The following is a 22,931-nucleotide window of genomic DNA, read 5'->3' as shown; positions in this document are numbered from 1 at the left end:
CAGCTCCATCTAATCAATCCTTTACGAAATAAAGAAAACATAAGGTCTAACAGGGGGAAAAAAACTCCATTTCTTTGCGTAAGAAACGACATAAGGGCACATTTTTTATTCTGCATTACCTTCAAAAAATATGGTCCAGGCAACCGCGTTCCGGTGGATGATACTATCTGCCCTACCGAGGATACCTAGCCTAGCTCACACTGGTCCTTTACGTTACGTGTATGCGTGTATATGTCTGTGTGCACGATATGCCATCGTTTAGACATTGAGAAACACTTTGAGCAGAGCGAAATATCTTCACTTTGGAGAAAGAACGCCAAACAAAACAACAAAAAAGGGAACCTCAGCGCCTTTTGAAGTTGTTTCAATATTCACACGCTAATGTTATGTGCTTGGCGGTGTTTGCTTATTTTTTGGCAGAATCTTTCGTGTGGGTTTATGGCAATAGTACGGGCACAAGGAGGATGTACGGGAAAACAAGAGAAGGCAGCGGAGCAGAAATGTACCGATTAGCGTAGCAGATATTCCATGCCAAGCACAAAGTATGTCGTTGGGCCCGTTACCACAGAACAGGGGAGCACATCGGGCGGCAAGAGAATGGAAAATCGTTTCGCCCCAAACTTATTACAATTTGTAACACATGTTACGGTGCAGCAGTCCTAGGAGCGTTGAGCGGGGCTTGTAGGGGATACCGCACGATGCTATGGCTCCTGCTGTCGGTGGGCTCGCCCACCCGGCGGGATATTTGCTGTGATTTTGTTTTTGAACTTTCCAACTCGCTACGTTGCTGATACGGGCGCGTCCGGACGAGAGCATCAAAGAAAGCAGACGAAATATGTAGCACAGGGTAAATGGGCATTCGTTTATGTTTGTTTGATTTTACTTTGGCAGACACGGCGAGTGATACCGAAGCGAAAAAATATCCAAAAAATGGATGAATGAAACACGTGAATCGTATAATAAGGGATTTTCTTCTAGTCGTGCTCGGTGTGTGCGTGTGGGTAAGATTATATTCAATTAGGCCGGTATGTATGTGAATTCAATAAAACTCACCAGTGTGTGGAGCTCATCGGAGTGGAAAAGCTAAAGCAGCAAAGTGCAATTGTAGGGATTATGTTTTTTTTTCTTCCCGAGCTGGTTTTTGGCGAGAAAAACATGAATGATTTTAGCCAGTATGATTACGTTTTACCAAGGCTGAGTCTATGCTAAAACGGATCATTCCAGTGTAATTGGCTTGAATTCAAAGGATTCTCTGGGTTGGTTGGTTTTTGTCTGTAGCACAAATCATACGGTTTGTGTGTGGTGTGAAAGTTCTTTCAAATGTATATTTCTTGACGATTCTTAAGCATGCGTCTGTATTTTGTTAGAAGTCCTTATGAATGGAAGCGAATATTGGTTTCTCTGCGTACTTTTTTATTATTAAAGGGTTACTTTCAATAATTTGCATCTTTCAGGATATTGCTACCACCATGGGACTGCACCAGGGAGGATTTACATGTCTTTTCTTCAATCTGGCGCTAAGCAGGGCGCATTCCTAGACTCATGTGGCGAAACTTTGGGCAACAGTACCTTTAAACCCGTTACCTGTTTGAGGGTCAAAATTAACACCGATATAAAAATAGATGTTGAGTTGCGCTCAAGCGTGCTCAAGGATTGTCAGCTACTAACGGCGTGCGGGAGTTTATTTTTATTTATTTATTTGCAATTGATTATTACGGTCCAGTGCTGTATTGTCAACACCGCTTGTGTTGAATAGATTTACACATATTGATGAGACATTTCCTCCTTATTCTTTGACTTATCCCAGGCATACTCGGTTGTGGATGGTTGTGGTGATAGGGATGATGATAATGATGATGTGATGTATTGGTGGATATTGTGAGTTTTAATGGTCCGGGACTATTGTTGTGACTATTGTGATGATGACGGTTGATTATATCCGAATTCCGGCTATTGTGGTGATGTGGCCGTTCTATTGAGGACCTTTGTGGTATGGTATTGACTGAAACAAACAAATAAACATAGTTAAGACAGCACGAACATTTATTTGTCTGTGTACCGTGTTCTCCAGTGCATTCCAGCAATGACATTCCAAGCTCAATCTAGTCGACGTTCAATCAAAGTATGATCGACAAGCTCTATCCCGCAGCAGCGAAAGCGACTTCACTACTCTCGAGACTGAACCCGCCAAACACCCCGAACCCGACGCCAACGCTGTCAAACTCTATGTGTTAAAGCTGGACTGGAGTAGAGAACACTGTACTGTGGAAATCGCCTGCCTCCCTTTTACGGCAGTGTTGGAATCGCCCTCGAGTGCTGTTGCCCAGTCATCAGATCACTACAAAAAGTACACTTAAGACATAGACAACACAACATTTAACAAACAAGTAATGGTGGAATACGAATAAGGATTGGAAGGATACTTGGGATGTGGAATCATAGGACAAGACCGTTGTCTCTGGCGAATCGGTAAATGATCCTCATGTAGAGGAGGTCCCTGGTAGCCAACACTTCTCTGATTTCTGTACCCGTTCGTCTGCCGATATTCTCGACTGCGCTCAACAAGGAGGGTCTTGCGGTTTCAAATTCCACGCAGGACCACAGAAGGTGATCCGCATCGTGGAATCCGTCACCGCAGCCACAAGGAACTAGTGGGCCTAGATAGGTCAGTCGTAAAAAGCGCCTTCCTTGACGCCTGTTTTGGCCTGTGAGTCAGCCTTCTCATTGCCGGGAATTCCACAATGAGAAGGGATCCAAATTAGCGACATCCTAAACGCCATTGAGCCATTGAGCCAAGCAGTTCAATGATTTTGATGGTGAGGAAATCCTGACTCTTAACAGTCTTCGGAGATCTCAGTGCTTCAATAGCACTAAGGCTATCAGTGAAGATGAAGTACTGGTCCGAAGGTCTCGCTGCTATCATCAATAATCCGTAAAATATTGCGGCAAGCTCAGCGGTGTAAACACTACATGGCTGCCTCAATTTGAAAAAAAAAGCTTCGTTGGACTCGCTAAAAACACCGAAGCCAGTGCCCTCCTCAGAGGATGATCCATCAGTGTAGTACTGGCTTATTTGGTCTAAATGACCATACTTGTTCATGAAAATGCCCGGAACTACCCTCGGGCGAAGATCATTAGGTATGGTCTTAATTTCCTCGTGCAATGAGGAATCTGTTATTAAAATGGAACTGTAGTTCTCAGGAAGGGCAGCACGATTTAATGCCTGTGGAGCGCTAGGATGCACTTGTAGGGCAGCAAAATCTTCAAAAATCTTGAGGATTTTGCTCTTAGAACCTGTCTCTAGAAGCGCTTCAAAATTTTCTATTATCAAGGGATTTGATACTGAACAACGGACTAGAAGGCGAAGCGACAGCATTTCAAAACGTAGTTTGAGCGGCATCACTCCGGTCATCACTTCTAGGGACATGTTGTGTGTGGATTTCATGCTCCCTAGTGCGAGTCTAAGACAGCGGTACTGTAGCCTTTCAAGCTTGAGTATCAACGTATTGGATGCCTAATGGAAGCATATGCTTCCATATTCTAATACGGATAGTACCGTTGTCTTATACAGTCTCAGGACGTCTGATGGATGTGCGCCCCACCAGAATACTGTGACTGTCCTTAGAAAGTTGATTCTTTTACTGCATTTTTGCACCAGACGGGTGAAGTGTGTACTCCAGTTTAGCCTTGAATTAAACCATACACCAAGGTATCGAAAATTGTCGGTAGTTGATATCTTTTCACCATACAGAAAGACATCAATTTTCGGGTCATATAGTCTTTTCTCCCTGTTTTTTCTCGTGTCGCTAAAAGGAGAAAAGACTACCATCTCAGTTTTCGTTGCAGAGAACTTGATACCAAGGTTTTCAGACCACTCGGAAAGATTATTCAGAGTGGTTTGTAAAGCCAGTTGTATTTCATCGGCGTCTCTGCTTGCAACAGATATAACGCAACAGATATAAGAAATGAAATTTGAAGAATTTCTAGCTAAAATATCCATTATTTGGCTTTCGTTAATCTACGTGTTGGAAAGTTTATAAGCTTCCCAACGCCCTGTCAGGTAGAAGACGAATAGAAGAAGAGGAGAGAAAGAGGAATCAGAAAAGGCCAGGACGAGCCTGATCTACGATCAGTCAGTGAGCGAACGATCAGTCGCGAATAAAAGAGTAACGAATAACGATCAGAAGCGAATACAAGCGCGTGCTAAAAAAGGGACTAATTTTCATAAAGTCATATTTTGAACAAACGATGAACCATAACTACCGAAATGAGCGAGAAAAAGGAATGGGAAGAAATGTTAGAATAGATAATTTATCCACGGTTACGCTTATTGCTTACGCACCTGCCATTTTGACTACTGACAAAGCCCTTATCGTCCCTCACTTACCCCCACGGTGTTGCGTTACGTTCAATATTGCTGTTAAAACCATCCGAAGCATTAATTAGTTTTGGGCCCCGAAAGATGAAGCTGCACCCTCATCCCCTCCATCCCGACCCCGGGAAAGGGTGGGCCAAAGCCGATGTACGCAAAAATTGCCCCAAAAGCCTTAAGAAATACGGGAACTTCCACCGCCCCACTGGATTGACTTTGATAAGATGGGTCCGCTAGTGTACGGGGTGTGTGTGTGTCTACTTAGGTGGTAAAATTATGTCCCAAGCCAAGGCGTTTTTTTTTTGGTTTTGCAAGACCACATAGCGTGAACGTGAATTTCAGAGCACCCTCGGGAGCGATAAAAATTGTCGGTAGGGAAATAAATCCGTTAGAATTATTTTTATTGCCCGACTGTCGCTCTCTGTCTCCGTGGGCAGGCCGGAAGCGAACGGAGATGGTTTTGGCTCTGCCCTTTTATGCCGGTAGGTGGATCACGGGATTGAGGGATTAATTTTTCATTACAATAAAAACAAACCAGCAGCAACTAGCAGCGAGGGAGGAAAAATCCGCGAACTCATCAGCAGCCGCTGCTTCTTCCGTTTGCCAGTGGTAAAATCGCTACTGTAATTACGTGATGGGTTTCGGTGATGAGGATGAGCGGTGTTTTTTTTTCTTTTGGCGAACGTAAAGGGCTAAATAAAAAATGGAATTGCTGCGGTGGGCGTATTAGGTATACGCAGGATAAAGTTTATTTAAAATTAGCCGCAGTAAAAGGTAGCCTACGCGGCCCGGAAACGAAATGTTTAACTTACTTGAGAAAAGCGAGTCCAGTTCAACTTGGAAGTTTTCCCTTTGATGAGGGAAAACTTGCAATTCAACAGGCAAAAATCAATCATTAATTGATGGATTTTTCGGAGCCGGGTAGGGTGGAGGGTTCGGAAAAACTTTCCCAGCAAACGAAAATTCTTTTGCGGGATTTTTCTCACATTTTTCATCTAACCTCAAACCGAGCTCGGGTTCGTTGGGTTGGGTGAGTGTGAGAAAACAAAAAAAAATCGCAATCGCCCTCGCACCTATGGTGGTGCGATTTCACTCTGGCCAAGCGTTTACACATTCATACATACATAAATACACCCACTCATACACACACCCATGTACAAATGGTGAACAAGTGCTAAAAATGGATTCATGGAAAACAAGGAGCAGCACATTATGTGCCACCGTTAGTCGCCCTCCTGATGCCAATTAATCAATAGCTCGAGTTGTTTCCGAACTTCCATTGACCGTTTCCACCGTTTTCCCTCTTTTTTATCCTTCCTTAAGCTACCGTTTAGTTGGGGTTGGATGGTAAACAATACACAAAAAAGTAGTAAAAAAAAGAACACAAAAACCATCCCCGGCCGAGAAAATCGCTCAGCTTCGCATCTTTTTGCGATCATTAATCACGGCAGCGATGAAATGCTGATTTGAGCCCCGTACCGAACCACGCAGGCTGTTGAAATGGCAAGCTGTATTTTTATCGATACGCATAACCTTCCCTCCACCCTTGCACCCTTCCTTCCCACGGTACACGTTGTCTCACCGGGAAGTGAGTTCGTCAGGTATATCAAGTCGAACGGTTGATGCCTGTTGTTGAGGTACAATAAAAAAAAAGCACACCCTCATCACAAACAATCGAACACAATTCACCGCAAGGACACGCTCACGCATTTTCCGAGTGGTCCACGGCAGGATCGGTGCGGCGGGAGAGTCACGCAAGCTTCGGACAAATGATCGGCCGTTGTTCCAGCAAGGATGGGAGTCTGGGGTACTGTGTCCAGTGCAAATGTAGCGTTTGATTTGTGCAATCGCGACGAAATAAAATGAGCAATTTGTGGAACACAATAGAGCGGGACGTTTCATCCTATTTCCGCTAGCTAGGGACAGGAAATGCGCCCCATTTTTTTTCATGGAGGAAGGCTTTCTTGTGTGTACCGGTGCTGTGGTTTGTTCCTGTATTTTGTGCTTTTATTTTGGTACCGTTTTCCTTTAGTCTGCATTTGGCTTCCACCTGGCGTTAGATGATGTACGGCTTGTGAGCAATTATTTGCCATCTCCCACCCCCGTACGCGTGTACGTGCCGGAAAGGGTGTAGCAGGTTGCGTAGATTGAAGTAGAGAGGAAGAGAGAGAGAGAGAGAGACACACACACACAGCATGAAAGTGAGACAGAAAAAAGGTTTTTGTAATTTGTGAATTATACATTTTCGGTGATGAATATTTATGAGTCGCATCTGCACAAAGCACAAACTACAACAGCTCGCAGGAAAGTGGTACTGGCTGCTGGGAATTTCCCGATCCCGTGGGATGCCAAAAAGCTATTGTTTTACTGGCGAACGGGGTAAACGGGGCTGTATCGTGTTGCGCAGGTAAGAACGGTGGTGTACAAAAGGGGTGCAGAAAAATATTGATTGTTCGGTTGCAAGTTGATGAAATTATCACATTTATCAAAATGCTTTGCCCCTGTCACGGGTTGATGGCCACATCTTTTAACGCGATCAGTCAAAACATTTGCGTTCTTGTGGGTGGAAAAACCCGAGCGAATTATTTCAATAAACAATGCTAAAAAATTTTTTTTTGCGTTAAATTATGAAGGAATCAATTTCATCTGTGAGTTCTTTCATTTTTGTACTGTAATAATTAAATTAAAAAAAACTTCAGCCGTCCTTTTTTAACTTTACTACTTATAACGTTTTGATATTTATGTGTGTGTTGTCATACAAACCCGTGTCACAAATAATGCATACATACAATTACACCAATCATGGGAAGAACTATAAAATTGTTGCAATAAATAAAATAAATAAGTAAATAAAACCCGGAATAGCTTGCCGAGCCTTAAATAACTACTAACGAACGGTTTAACGAATAACCTAATTTGGTCAATTGTCTCTTAGTTTCATTTGTGCATAAGGATGTTGATAGAAAAAATCAAACAGAATTCTTTAAGGAATTCATTCGCATTAAATTACTATCGATGCCTTAACCAAGGATGTTAATCCTTGTTAAAAGGGGAGACGTCTGTGACCCTATTTTATAATTTGTAATTTGTATAATGTTATGGAAGTTTAAGGATCACATAGCTTTGATAAACCTTTTATAAACGGTTAACAGTTCGGCAGTCATTATTGAAGCTTATTCTATTACAATTAAAACATGTAAAGCTTCGTTCAGCCGGAAAGAAAATATGAAAAATGTTGATGGTAAAAATAAATATTAAAAATCTAAAAACGATACCACACAAACCGTGTTTGATGAACCGATGTTTTAGTCGTTAATTTTCGTGTACCATTTCGTGTGGAAAATTTGTACTAAACTAAGGCACCACACAAAACAACATTACATCCAAACTAAGCCACAGTGTACGGAAGGTTCGGATGGTTAAACCGTGCACGTGCTCCGTTTCATCTCCTGAAGCGATGTTTACAGATAAACTGGACAATCGAATAATAACCGTTTCATAAAACAATAATCGACATAAATTTGCGCAAAACATGCGTTACGTGATCGGTGTATTAAATTAGCATCGTTCGATTATTATGCGTGGTCTGCTCTGCTCCCCGGAAGCGATACAGCCGTACACGGCGTTCGGTACGCGTACCCAGTGCCATGCGATCATCGATGATGGGAACAACATCGCCGCCATCATCATCGCTGGAGCATGGGTCAATGCTGGGTTTTATGCGCTCAAGTGGCTATCGAGTGAAGCCGGACGACGGTACGTCCGTTCGCATAAATAGTATTTAATGGGCTCACGGTTAGGGCAAGACTGAGCGTTTTCGATGAGTGGAGGAATGATTTATTTACGAATGAAACGGCATGAGTTTAAAGCATTTAATAATAAAGTAGAAAGGAAGAGTATGGCTGAATTTCTGGAGGGAAAAGTCTTTCTTTCCGTTATCTGCATCTTCAACCGGAAGCCAAACAGTAAACAAATAAATTTCCAGTTCCGAACAGCAGCAGCATCCAGCGTGCCGTAGTGTGTTCACTCAGCCAGAATGTGTGCCCCATAAACAAAGGCCTTCCCACCTTTTGCGGTTTGAACCGTTCAGCTTCCAGCGCATAGCCCACACGCTTCACTACCGGTGCGTCCAAGGGACCATCACCATCTTGGTAGTTGGTCGGGACGGGTATACACACGGTAACCGGCAAATGGATGCGACCGGAAGTGTCTAATGTAGCGAGCGTACCCTCCGGAGGCTAATGTTACCCATTTGTTTATGCGATACGGGGCTCGGAGCTGGCAAGGGCAAGAGTTATACGATGCCTTGGTGTATATTTACAAGGTTTACCGCCGGTATGTTTGACATGGGACATTCTGGACGAGCGATGGAGAAGGTGCACAGCGAATGTAGTATTGTGAAGAAAATCGAAACAAACACTCACCTTGCGTGAGCGAATGATGATGGGCAATGAGCTTTTTCCGGGGTAAAGTTTGTTTGCACAAACGCCAAGGTAAAAGCTTAATAGAAGATATTAAAGTACGGTGGGAGAACGTTAGGGAGAGCGTTGGGAAGAGGAATGCAAATAATACTTATTACCCTTTGGTTTTGATGCGGGCCATCATACACATTGTTAATTTCCCATTTTACCAAATTCAAACGCTCCCGGAGCTTGTGGAACGTTCAATAATGGTTCCACACAGTAAGCACATTTCTAATGCTGTGCCAGATTGAGCCACTGCCCGCAGTTCGCCCGTCGCTAGGCACTTGCTTATTTTCTCACTTGGTGCGGTTTTGGAATTTTGCTGACGCATGAAAGATAGCGTACGGAATTTTATGGCGCTATCCCAGTTCCCGGGTAGTGTACCGAGCGCTGAGTGGGATGTAAAAATATGCACTCGGTGAGTAGGAAGGGGTGGCAAAAAAAAAAAGAAAAAAAAACAGGACGGCAGCTTCCGAACGGTAACCAGCCAGATGTGGCACAGCTGGTGTGCAGCATAAAAAGGCACAAACAGCGATTTCATGGGCGAGTATTTTAGAAATCCTTAGAACTTGGTTCAAAGACATTTTGCACTGCTGTCCGTGGGGGGGGGGGGGGGGGGGCGGTTTATGCTTTGAGGTGTGTGGAAGGAAGGAGAATAAAAATGTGCGGAAGATTTTAAAGCAGATTTTAACCGTTGAAATGGTGTTGCGAGTCATACAGTGTGCTATAATTTTGTGGGACTTTTTTTTATTCTATTACGAAGGTCTGGCCACATTGCTTTGTAGGAGGTTTTTATGGAGAAACATTAAATAACTGAAGAACTTTGCATAGAATTAAATGTTTGAATGTAGAAGATGCTTTATGCAATTGCTAGGAATAATTCTTGATTCATTTTTGAACGTTTTTTTATTTTAGTTAAGGTATAACTGACCGGTGGCATTTATCAAAAAAAAAAATCTAATTATATTTCATGTCTTACAAAACTTTCTCTTAAAAAATAAATATTCCTTGAGGCATATGTGATCCGTGTTTTCTATTTTTTAAAGTTTGTATCTGCCTTTAATACAATTATTAAATTTGGAATTCCTAATTGTGCTTGCAAAGTTGCTAGAATAGCTTGCAACGTTGTAGGATACAGCCGCACAGGACAAATTTATTAAGTTTTGTCCATACACCAACGTTTAAACTGAAACTGTACCAATTTTAGATTTACCGTGAAAACCTCCATTCAATGCTTGTGCTGGGAAACATTCCACCAAGATTCATAGTATGTTTAATTATGTACAGCTTCCAATAGATTCGTTGCAAAAATTGATGCAAAAGCCAGCCTATGCGTGGCACATATCATATTATATTTTAATTACATTCATGTCAATCCTATAATGCATGCATTATTTCATATGGATTTTCAGCATGAATCAGATTGAAACGTTTTCAACGTGAAGAGCTGCATTATTGAATTGTACGGCAAACGCACATGCAACCGGAATCACTGCATGTCACGTCCGGAGGGTAAATGGATTTTTTACGATTAGCCCATAATTGGCCATCGAGGCGAGGCACAATGATACAAATTGCTCTAAGAGGTCAAAATGTCGCAGGGACGGACAAAAACTAGCTGCCAGGCGAAGAAGTATCGCCAAGCACTTGTTTGCACGTTTCAACGCGCTAAAAGCACACTGTTAACGATTGTTGTGGTTGTATCCAAAGCTAGCAGTTGGTTTTATGGCCTTTTACTGCCCTGCCGGGTCTTGGGAAAAGAACTGAGTGTTGAACCCATTAGGTTGGAAGGTTTGTGTTTTGTTCCAACGTGATTGAAAGATTATTGAGTAGTTATTTGATGGAATCTTTCACGGATGTAGAATTGAATGTGAATGAGCGATCATTAAAAAAAGCTTTTTTTAATATTACTTTTTGAAATACCATCGATTGTTTTTAATGCTGAAAATTCAAAAATACCGGACAATACTGAACCGTTGTACTCAATTGTAAGTAAATAAATAAAAAAATTCAAAAATACCAATTAAAAAATTCTAGTGTTTTAAAGTGAATACATACAATACAACAAAAAATACTGCTTGAAATGTCATTTTTTTCTTTACTAAGTTTTTTTCTTTACTAAGCTTACTGCTCATTACCTTATGCTTTTAGACGAATCTAGGATAAGAAGGCAAAAAAACAAAAAACACAAATCCATAATGTCGCATAATTCTGTAAACCGAAGTCATGTTATGATTTAATGGTGTTAATCAATTCATATATTCCTACTCTTGGCTGTTCAAGCGAGCAACGGCTGCAGTTTGGCGGGCAGAAGACAGGCAAACCAGCATAATATGAATAATTCGTTTCCGCTACACACGTACAAGCTGCTCATTATACTGAATTTGTGCTCAAGACGATAATGAAAGCTTCTTATCGAATTGCGACTGTGCCGAGAGTGAAGCAAATGAAATTAAAGTCATGTGCTTTAAAATACCGCGAAATTGCTACACGGCGCTCTTGAAACAAATTTCACGAAGCGAATTGTATTGTGACAAAGCGGAAAACATGACAAGGGTAAGCGCAAAAATGGGGAATGAATTTCATCGGAAGTAATTTTTATTTGAACATTGACATACATGTTTTTTTTTTCAATTAATAGTACACGTTTTTATGAACAGTAATGTGACAATATTAAATCCGTCCCTCATAAAATCCCTATAATATCGAGAATATATCAAAGTTGATATGAAAAACAATTCATGAAAATCAAATCTTTCATTCCTATCTAAGGATAATTGAGCAAAGAGGTTTGTTATGTACTGAATTCGAAGGATTTAATGAACCAATTTTTAGTGAAATAATAATAAGCGCTAGTCGAAGAACTGAGGATTCAGTTGTACGAGACACATTTCACACCGGATCAGATTTACTTTATTGTATAGATTGAGAAATGCAATGCAGTGGGACGATGATGACTTTATGAAAACATACCCTTGAATTTCCAACATCCGCTTATGCATGTCATAATCGGCCAGGCGTCAGGTGCTTTTGTTGTGTTTTTTAATTGGAATTGCAAATGCAAAACTTGCATTTACCCTACGCATATTTTCACGACTTCATAGAATCTGCTATGCCATTGATATTAGCACCAATTGATAATAACGTTGAATTGAGTAATAACGTTTGGTTTTAATTTATTAGCGAACTAATACTGCCTAAAATAATCAGTGCTGTATATATTTAGGTTATATTTTCATCTTGAAAAAGATATGTGATCGATATGGCTTTAACTCTACTATATCATATATTGATATCAGGATAATTTAGTTCGTGGAATAGCTGTTTACAAGCACGCTGTAAAGAGATAATTAAACCGAACGGAAATGCACAACTTTTGAAGCCATTTTTTTTGGCTTCTAAATGGGAGTCTGTTTCCAAGCGTGATACTGTCATATGTGGAATACATAATACATCAAGTGATTTGAGCCATGTAGTCGTTACTTGGAAGCTTGTTAAACGCGATCGGTTATGGGTTCCATTCTGGCGCAACAGGATTAATGATTTCTAAGAATTCTAGCAATGCGGTTGTGATTTTTCTACTGAACAGAAAAATAAGATAAAAAAGGGTGTAATGTGTTAGGATGTACTTACAGTTTCTAAGCATAAGCTTGTTTGTAACATATTACAGCATTTTTTCTCCGTTTTACTTAGGGCTTTACTAAAGCTGTTTAGATGATTTAACATGTACAAGCCAGGTTCTCGCGATGGTAATTTCGGTTATTAAAGAGATACAGATGCTAAATCTGAGTTCGTCTAGGTGAGTTTTTGAAGTCGCTGCACCGTTTATTTTGCGGAAAGCTGAAGCGTGTTCTTCATCCACGAAGCAGATGAAGGTACATTCATAAATTTAGTTACTTATTTATAAACACAAAATGCACACACACACACACACACAGAGTGGGCCATCACCAACAAGCGGCAACACGGCTGGCATTATTGTTTACCGAACAAAATTCCAACTCCAAACGCACAGCTTATTCCCAGTGTACAGCTTAACTGAGTAATGCGGTCGACAGTCGGCTGTATTATGCTGCGGTTTCATTACCCGTGCAGGGTAGTCTGATATTCTAGGACGCCAGACCACAGTACACGGTGCCGAAATGCTCCAGTTACAGTTGCTCGTTCTCCCTCCCCTTTCTGCACCCTGTTCAACAAACAGCGGAAATATCTTCTTCGCTTCCCTATACCCGTCATGAATGTTGGATAGATGCGGGCTAGTCGAGTGGTAGCCGTCTTGCAGGTTCTGGCGCGCCGCTTCTGACTCACCGTACAAGTGGGCCGAGTTATTCAATTAAGAATCCCGACCCTACCTGCCATTCTTCTGCAAGCGTATGGCGGCTGGCTTCCAACGGAACCTTCCAAGACAGGATGGCATCGGCGCACGACCTCAGTATGATAAGACGCTAATACGGCCGGCGTCAGTATTGTGTAGCAAACCTTAAGTGCTTGGTTTATGGGTTTCATAATTCGTCGAATGGATCCAATAGAATACTGAGGCCACCACGGGCTGTTCCACAACAACAGACGAACCGGGCTTTGAATTGGTGTGCGAGATAATTGCTCTCACGGGCGTAGGGAATGTTTTGCACTCGGCCTCGGAAGTGGCGTTTCGCAGTGTTGCTAATGATGGATGGGCTTATAATATGGTTTTCCGTGGTAACAAACTTGGCAGAAAGAGCTCGGGTTCTGGGGTTTCGTTAGCTACTGCCGGGATAGAAAACATGTTTACAACAACGTAAAATTGTGCGTGCGAAAGGTGTAGATGGAAGCGTTTTGTTATCAACTAGATCAGAAAACAAAACAGTAAATAAAGATCTACCTTGCTTAAATATGCTAGATACGGGAGGAAATTTTGACAAAGAGATGGAAAGACAAATACTTTTGTATGAAAATCTCAAATACTAGAGAAATACGATCTTAAATACTGATTGACCATTACACAGCTGTTAAAGGATTAAAATTCACAATACATGTTTTGACTTTTTTAATTCTAAATTGAAACTCATTCTTAATAAGCCCTTCAGAACTCCGGTTTTATACTGTGTACTCCTATGGAGGAGTGAGAGCTATCGTTAAAGGCAGCAAAGATCATCTCTGGACGGGTTTCATTAGCATTTTCATAGCGCGGCTCCTAGACGTTTCTTTCGGGATGTAAAACGTCTATGCCTGTGACATTTATGACAACTAAACTACTTAGCTGTTTGGTAAAGGCTCTTGGTGGATGAAATCAATAAAAACCTGACCCTTGAAAAAAAAAATCCCTGCTATAGGTCTCTGTTTACAGATTTACTCCATGATGAAAAACGACACATTACTATGATATAATTTGAAAAAAATCCATCTTATCTGTATTATTTAAACGAAATCGAATTTATTTTTGCGCTTTCTGACATTTTCAGTTTGCTTCAAAGCTGCATTGAGGTCAAGCTCCAAGAAGGTAAAAAAGGTTTAAAATCTGAGGAATTCAGAAGGCATTCCTGCATTTAGCAACTGTTGTTTTGCTCCTTCTAAGTAATTGAACCATGGTAATTATTCTGAGAAAGTATAATTTTAAAAATGAACTTAAATAGAAAATAGCTGTAAACAAACACTCGACCCTGGCGATTCCTAGAAAGAATTTCAATCACATACACACGCAAACACGCAGATGAACTTCATTCAAGCATTTTGTTTGTAACATCATGCAGTGGCCGTTAAGTTTCAGTCTTTTCCTCTGCAAGACGTTGATAAATGGTTCCAACCAAGGTGGGGTTAGATCGAAGCTAAAACAAACAAAGCGTACGAAGGCAAACAAAAAATACGCCGAAGATCCTTCTTCAGCAAACCAAGATAATCAATCAACCGTAGGTGTGTGTGTGTGTACCGTCTGCGTCTGCTGGCCCCTTTGCAAAACCATACAACAAATAGTGCGCCGATTCATCATAAGCCTCATGATTACTGTCTTCATTTCAAGCAGGTGTACACCGTACCTTTTTCGAGTAGCATCTTTACTCGAGATCCTCGCGCGATCCGCCTCCGGCAAGGCTGCTTTAATACCTTCAGCGTATCGAAATATGGGCGAGCGCACACGCGGACACTAAATCGCATTCAATCTGTGCCTCCGAAAAACAAAGAGTACTTATTACAGGACGCTGATTCTATCGCGTCCTCCCGTTTGTTGACATCGGAAGCGGCATTTTGCTAACGGAACGATTCATTTCCGCTTGTGTGTTCTGCTTTTCGTTTCCGCTGTGTGTAATCTTCGCTTATACCGACCGCCGACGCCCGAAGGAAGAATGTTCCGGTTGGACATTGATTTGAATGCCTCATCGATTTCATGCTTGGACGCGGTCGATCGGCAGCATCTGGTGTGTGTGTGTGTGCGTGTGTGTTGGTGTAGACTTTTTGCTATCCGACTCGACAGTCGACAGTGAGTGCGAGTGATTTCTTTCGCGATTGCTCTCGATTGCTGAATGATTCATCATAATGGGAGAATGGGATGGAATTGATTGCTTCCGGTTCGGGCGTCGAGATCGGGACGGGCCCGGGTGTGGATCGAAAATCTCGTCTCCCTTGACGGTAATGTCGTAAATCATCGAACAGCGAGGACATCTTAAGAAAACGAAGACCATCCTTCCGCGTCCCCGGAAGGTGACCAGCTTATTGTTTTTCCATCCCAAATTTGCTGCCTGTATTTCTTTTGCCAAACGAGCCACAGCAGAATGCACGCTGGGTCCCCGGATGTTTCCTCCGGTTTGCTTAAGCTCGCCCTAGAAGCTGCTGGAGCCAACTGTGTCGATCTACTCGTCTGGAAAACATCCGATTCTGTTCGTGGGGATGCCAGGATCGAAGCACCGAAATTGTGCGTGATTTGTTCTATTTCTCAACGTCAGCCTGCTATGCTGACACTGTCCACCGTATGGACAGAGGAAGCGTACGGGGAAACGGTTCGGAAGGTGAGTGTGTGTATGGATCGGTGTCCGTTTGAGCGATGAAAAATAGTCCTTATTTCTTGCGCTCTCGAAAATGGGAAAAAAGGAAGCCTCGGCGAAGGAGCATGGCAAGCATAAAAAAGTAAATCCATTTGTTTCCGCTTTCAACAGCACCGGAGAGAAAACCTTTTCGCATGGCATCATCTATTCTACGTCGTCGGTCAACGGTTGGTGAAGCTTTTGTGTTTAGTTCTGCTGCTCGCGACACCAAAACCGTCTGTCAGCTAGTGCTGGCGCGTTTAGGTTTGCCACCTTGGCCATCTTTAGATGAAGTATTTACTAGGGATCTGAGGTTTTTTTTCTCTTCTACTTCTTCTGTTTGGATGTGATTCTCTTGTTGCATTTTTAATTTTTACTAAAGGAACGTGTTTTGTGATGCGCAAAAGGGAATAGAGGGAGGCAATTTTCGTAAAAGTTTTTTATCGATCTTGTAGTCATGCTGTATAGGCATATGTCTTTGGGAAGAAATTGTTTTGTAAGGATATAAGGAGATATTCTTATGGGAAAAAAAACAGGACACTAAGGTTTTTTTCCTGGAAAAGGTTTTTTAAATTTAAAATAATTTGTAATATGCAAAATGAAAACAATGTAGATCTACTACATTATGTACAAGATTGCATATTTTCCAATAGTTATTTTTTCTTACGCATTACTTGGAACCAATGATTGTTTTAAAGCTGCATTAACGTGTCACAATCATCTAAGCACAATACTGAATTTTCCACCAGCTTGCTCTGCAAAAGGTTTAATTTTTATAAAACTGAAAAGCTTTCTTCTACCTTCAATACCACAAACACATAGAATACTACAAAAACATATAAACATCAGCCAGGTTCAAGTTTCACCTCCAAAAGCCTTTCTTAATTGAAAACAGCACGCAAACCCGGTACCTTACGTACATAAAACAAAGCCATCGCGAAGTAATTCATCCTCTGCCAGAGGCACATGACTTTCGAGTCGTCATCCGTGAAAAAAGCCACCGAATGCCCGCGTATGTGTGTGTGTGTGTGTGTGTACCAGTATTATAAATGGTCGCATCCTTGCCAAACCATTTCTTTCGTTTGCGCTGTACTTTCAGCGACCGCACAGCGCACACGTGACGTACCTACCCGAGCATGTGATATTGCATGATGGTTTTTGAGGTTTTTTGGCTTAAAAATAATAACCCAAAAAACCATAAGCAAACATACACAGGTAGATCTCAAAGATGAGAGAGCTTAAGCAGGGACGGGGGATCGCACGTGAAGCGAAGCTTTGTTTTAGGAAAATATTTAAGTTGCCGTTCTTAACGAACGTAATTCTTGAAAAGTTGCAGTCTTTGAGGTGTCTTGAATTATTTGTTACATATTTTTAAGAGCTTTTGTAAATTGATGTTTACTTTCTACGATTGTAAAATTACGATGAATGTTAAATATAAACAACGAATCATAATTGTATAGTAAAGAACATGCGTCAAGGAAGAAATTTATCTTTTTTTTGAAAAGGTAATGTGCCTCGAAATCATCATCTGTTAATAACTGCTATTTGAAATTAACATCTTAATATAAAAAATCTACTCTCAGGCACTGTTAGAAATAAACTTCTGTCTGCATTCTAATGCACTTAATTATTTACGATTCTGAGTACCTTTTCACATAAACTTCTTATTCACCTAGAACAAACAAAAGATCAACAATATTGACTTAATAAACGTTTATTTTAAAAGACGTACATTGCACATAAAGCAGCATCAATGTGAGCAAAAGAACCTAGGCAGTACTGTAATTCGGTCAAGTATTTTTCTGGTATAAAAACATTATTATTCACTTTTTTCAAATGCAATTGTAACCAAAATCAACCATTTGAGACAAAACGAAAGAAGGAATGGTTTGAGTAGCTTAAAACATTTGCTTCCGTGAATTTTGAACGTCCCTTTTCTCTACTTTTGTTTGGTCTAAACCGGCAAAAGGTACGAAAGTAAGCAATTGATAAATGGCAACAAAAATCTGGCCCACCGAAACGAAAACGCCATAAAACGCCAACGTACCGTAAACGCTCGGTTCGACCGAGCGAGCATCCCGAACGGACGATCCAGCCGGTGCCAAGCGAATAATGAAAAATTACGAATTGCACATCCGTTTCATCGTTGATGTCCGAAGCGGTTCCATTATTTGCATCGATTTTTTTTTTCTCTCACTTTTCCCTGGTTCGGTCCCGCGGGAGCGACACTCGCGGGGAAAGAAAAATATATCGGTGGCATTTGAAATATGTATTCCTTTCGATCGCTTACCAACATCGAGTGCCGCGCGAATCCCATTCACTTGACGGGTGCAGTTTTATGAGATGGAGTGTAGCTTTCAAGCATTTATCTTCTTTCGATCCATGGGCAGCGTCTAGTGGCTTTTTGGTTGGGTTGCTTCTTCGCCTTAGTGGCCACGAACAAACAGAGTTGCATTCCGATGCGCCTGATTGCCCGTTGCATTCTGCCTTCGGGCGAAGAATTCAAATGTTCAGATTCTTAACGTCGAATCGAAGAAAGAGAAAACCGGTGAAGAGAAGAAAAAAACTAGGGCTGGCAGTAACACTGGGTAGAGTCTCGCAATCGACGAACGAGTCCAGGTTGGGTTTGGGGGAAAGAAAAAATGATAGTAAGCAATGGTGCATCGTTGTTTACGCAGCCGGTGGTTTAAGTGCAGCAAAGAACCCGGTTGCGCTTGAGGAAATATTTTGATAAATTTCATCTTAATCTAAACGATGCAAAACGCAAAGACGCAAACACAGTATCCGCACCGTACCGCTGGGAATGGTTCCTGGAGCGGCCATTTTACAAGCGCCATTGCGGCTAGCCTCAACGCTTAAACTGGCTCTAGCCGTAGTGTTCGTAAGAGACTGCGCCGTGTCGGAACGGGTCGGCTGGAATGCAGAATCTCGGCCAAACCGGGCAAAACCGGTGAGAAGGAACACCCACAGGCGGGTAGCAAAGAATAAGCAGCAAAATTACAAGCGACAGCAATGGCTCCCGTCTCAAGCCGAGTAGTACCGTGGTGAGGTGAAAATATTCCATTTATTTAAATTGCATATTGCTCTCTATTGCCTATGGTGGTTGTAGCGAGATGGTTGCAGACGATTCTGGTTTGCACGGTACTCGAGGTAGGTCCTGGGTGACGAAACGGTACTGCTGAAGGGGAAGATCGGGCCCACTACCATTCCCGCAATCTATGTCGGTTCAACCGAAAACCCATTTTCCAATTTACACTCGAGACTTCTTGTCAGAATTTCTAGCCGGTAGCTCATAAATCTCTGTGCCAGCATCGGTTTCGGTGAGGTTCTTCCCTGTTTTCTCGTATGCCAACCGGTCGGTGTCAGTGTGCCGGGTGAGCTTCTACATCGCAAGAGTCATTCGCGCGTTCCTATATGCATACTGGGCGGTCACTATTAGGCGATAAAAAACAGTAGCTACCTAGACATTGGTTTCGGAGTGGTTAGAATATAGAAAATTCAAACTCAAACTATGCAATCCTCACAACACAATAGAACAGTGTCTATAAATATCTAATTATCCAATATAATGAGAGTTTTATTTTAAATTCTAATACTCATGCAAAAAACTTCATCAGTAAAACTTCGTTACACACTGTATTTGAACAATTCGCCCCAGATGTCTACGGTTCATTTTTCTTCCGAACGTGTAACGGGTGAAAGGGAAAGAAAGCCGAAAGCAGTATCGTAAACAGCATCCACGCTACGGTAGAAGAAATAATTCTTCCCATTCGAAAACGAAGAAATTACAACCGAAGGCAGCAAGCATTAGGAAGGGTTACCATGTCGTATGTTACCGTAACGTTTTCCAGTTCAAGCGATCACATTAAAAATGATGGCAAGCTTGTTTCACGTCGGGATCGAGCCATCAGACCATCGGTGAAATGCTCACCGGTAAGGTGGGTACGGTGGAAATGGAGAGCGGAACGTGGGAAGGGCCGGAAATGATGGCATAAATAACCGGAATATTTCTACTGTCACCGGAGCAACCTTCCAGCAATGGTTGCGGTTTGCATACGTACGGTTTGTTAGGAATGTGTCGTACGGTAGTATGGTGCAGAAGGATCCAAACTCCTGATGCCTAGAATCACTACCCCTACTGACTGGTGTTCATTTGCGTTAAAATCGGAGCATTCTTTCCGAGTGGAATCACTCATTTAGAGCGAGTAGTTTGCGTGCAGGGTTTTTTGGGCAGCAGCGAGGGAAATGCGGCACGAATCCGTTGCATTTGGCCACGTAGCGGATTGTCGCCTTATTTACACGTTCATCATCGTTATTCATCGCACGTATGCGTATGTGAGTATGTGTGTGGATGGTCCTTTGTGCCATTTCGATGTCCCTTTCGGTGGAGAGGTTAACGAAGGATTATACAGCCAACGCAAAGCATTCCCATCGAGAGGCCAGCATTTCAGTATTCCAGTGTCGTTGCCGGATCTATCAAGTGGTAGCGCCAAGAGTGGACATCAGGTATCATGCCTTCGGAATCGTTACCGGGCTTTTAGCACGGATAAAAACCCTTCATCAGTGCCGGCACAAAACTGGCACAGGACAAGCAGGAAAGTCATTTTAACTTGAAACTCCACCCGTCAGCAGTGGATGCCCGTGAGCATCCGTTCGGGATGCCATATCCGGTGCAGTAGCATCGTCCGCGGGCTGGTGGGATGAAAAATATCCTCAACAAATGCACTAATCAATCGTTTGACTTTTACCACCGCATGCAAACTTCTGTCCGCCTGAGAATGGACGGAAATGAAGCATCCGCTTTTCCTATGAATGAGGATGTTATTTGCGGGTGTCGGACCACTGACGGATTTACTGCAGATTGCGGTCGCTGCTGGCAGGTAGGCCAGTGGAAGGGTGCGATGGACTTAAGTACAACAGCAACATGAAACCAGCGTTGCGGGAGGTGGAAATGCACAACAAGCAATGCATCGACTGGTTCCATCTATCACACGAGCACAAGCAGGAAACATTTGCTTGCAATCGTTCAATCCACGTTGAAACGTGTGCAATTTGTTGCAATGTGAATAAATGGCATTTGTGGCAATGGGAAGTTTCATTGGGGGAAGAGAAATCATCAGCCACCGGGGGCAGCAAAGTGCAACGAAAAAGTGTCGATACAAATTGCAATTACACATTTAAGGGCAGGGTTCAGGGTAATGGCATTGGAAAAATGATAAGCAGTGGGTTAACCGAACAAATCTCGTTAAGCATACTGCGTGTGGAGGATTTCTTTTCATTCGATTCGTGTTGGGGTTTTGGGCGAAGCAGCTAAATGATTTGAAGTATGACAAAGAAACTTGTGCCTGTGAAAGTCTATTAAATCTACAGTTTCAAGTGCTTTCACATAACGTACAGAAAAATTCAATTTGGCAAACGTCTTGTTGCAAACAAGTCTTATTTCTTCTATATTTAATCTAAATAATGAAAGTTTCTATTGAGACGTTGCACTCAAACTGCAGCACGAACACTTGTTCTTTCTGGCTTAAAGACCTACTAGGTCGCGCCGGACATCTAATGGTTCACTAGACTTGTTGATACCTCGAAGTTGGACAGTAAGTCCTCACTACAGCTGATCGTTGAGAAATATTGTTAATATAAAAAAAAACTAAACACAGCTTCATGAAATAGAAAACGTTGTCCGGCTGTATTATTGGAATGTTTTACTAGCTCCGCTTTCAAAACACACAATACAATTTATCATTTATCGTTGGCCGGTATGATGCAGAAGCATCAGCGTTCATGAGGCAAACAAATACCTTTTCCGACCCCCTTTCAATTACGATCTCGTACCTTTAGAGGAAAAGCCAAACCCCTATGTCTGCATGTGCCCGAGGGCAGCAAGCATGCATCGTTCACTAATTCGATCCCACCACTAGATGCTGTGGTTCCAAATTTGGCCAGCTTTCTTACGTTCCCGGTCTGTTTATCTCGCCCGTTGCCGCCCCGCTGTTCGGTAGCCGTAAAATACCGGAATCAATAAGCTGTATCGGAAAGTCCGGGGTGTACTTTATTGGCAAAAGCAAAAGTTCGACCAAAGCAACCATGTCCGATGCTCGGTACCGGGGATATGGCCGGAAGCACTCGTTAGCTCGGGTACATGGCGAGGTGGCTAGATATGGAGGAACAAAATCGGAGGAATTATTCCATCCCAGTGAACGTTGACGAACAACGGTTTTTGCTGTGGCAATGTGCGGTGAAAAGAGGTATCCTTCTTTGCCGTCGATACAAAAACCTGGACAGACGGAAGTTTTATTTGCTTAGGATTTGCAACCACCGCAACCCGGAGGGATCGTTCTCCGTGCGCTACGTTCCGAGCCTTCGCATGCTGTGCACTGGTCAGAAAAGCGACAAAGTCGAGATGAAATATGAAACGACCCATTTGCACGTCGACCGCTCCGGATAATGACGGAGTTTTCAGGCTCTCGTACAGCTGTCGGATGGATTTCGTCACGGGTCATAAAGGCAGGGTATGGAAAGTTCTTGATCTGTTAATAACAATAACCAGCCTGCAGCGAGTGGCTCCTCTTGGAAATTCATTAGGACGTGAATGAGTCTATCAAGCTTGGGCGGAGCTGTTGAAAAAACATCCTACATTAGGCGTTCCCTGCTATAATGCCCTGCGTAGGATTTAGAGTTCGATGTGGAACTTCAGAGCATATAGAATGAGGAAGCTTTTTAAATATTATAATGCTTCGAAAAATATGGCATTTTATGATACGAAAAGATAAACAAACGATGCTTTTTCTCTTCACTGGATCGTAAATTCATATAACTTCAAAGCTAGACGTGTTTGCAAAACTTTCCTGCTGAACCTTAAACCTAGCGCACTTCAACCCGTTTTCGATAGAACGCAAATTAACATACTTTTACCACTTTTTTCCAAAAATCGACATCGATTCCATAGTTTCAGGGCACCTAAACTTTAGCCCAAGCTTTTTATACACCGTATCTCGTTGGTTTCACTGTACCGTTTGGCCAGTTGTGACGGTGGTTACGGTTGAATGGGTTTTAAGAGAAACTGCTCTACCTTACACGAGTTGTACCACAGTTTGTGAAATTTGC

At 42.2% G+C, this 22,931-nt stretch overlaps 2 protein-coding genes across 3 annotated transcripts in view; one reads left to right on the top strand and one right to left on the bottom strand.

Annotated features, from left to right (window-relative positions):
* LOC126557604 (protein arginine N-methyltransferase 1) overlaps positions 1-22,931 on the top strand; it is a 724,795-nt gene that overhangs the window by 39,862 nt on the left and 662,002 nt on the right. The window lies entirely within an intron of this gene.
* Positions 1-22,931, bottom strand: part of LOC126558034 (cellular tumor antigen p53-like) — a 444,866-nt gene that overhangs the window by 85,284 nt on the left and 336,651 nt on the right. The window contains exon 1 of one of the 2 annotated variants that reach the window (XM_050213967.1): positions 21,314-21,324. The exons of the other annotated variant lie outside the window; for it this stretch is intronic. The gene's annotated coding sequence lies outside the window, so the exon portion shown is untranslated. Of the gene's footprint in view, positions 1-21,313; positions 21,325-22,931 lie in introns of those variants that run through there. 2 annotated transcript variants of the gene reach the window in all.

This window comes from Anopheles maculipalpis, chromosome 2RL (genome assembly GCF_943734695.1).
Source record: "Anopheles maculipalpis chromosome 2RL, idAnoMacuDA_375_x, whole genome shotgun sequence".
In the NCBI taxonomy this organism is placed as follows: Eukaryota; Metazoa; Arthropoda; class Insecta; order Diptera; family Culicidae; genus Anopheles; species Anopheles maculipalpis.
Note: the sequence above shows the minus strand (reverse complement) of the source record. Positions and strands in the feature narration are given on the sequence as shown.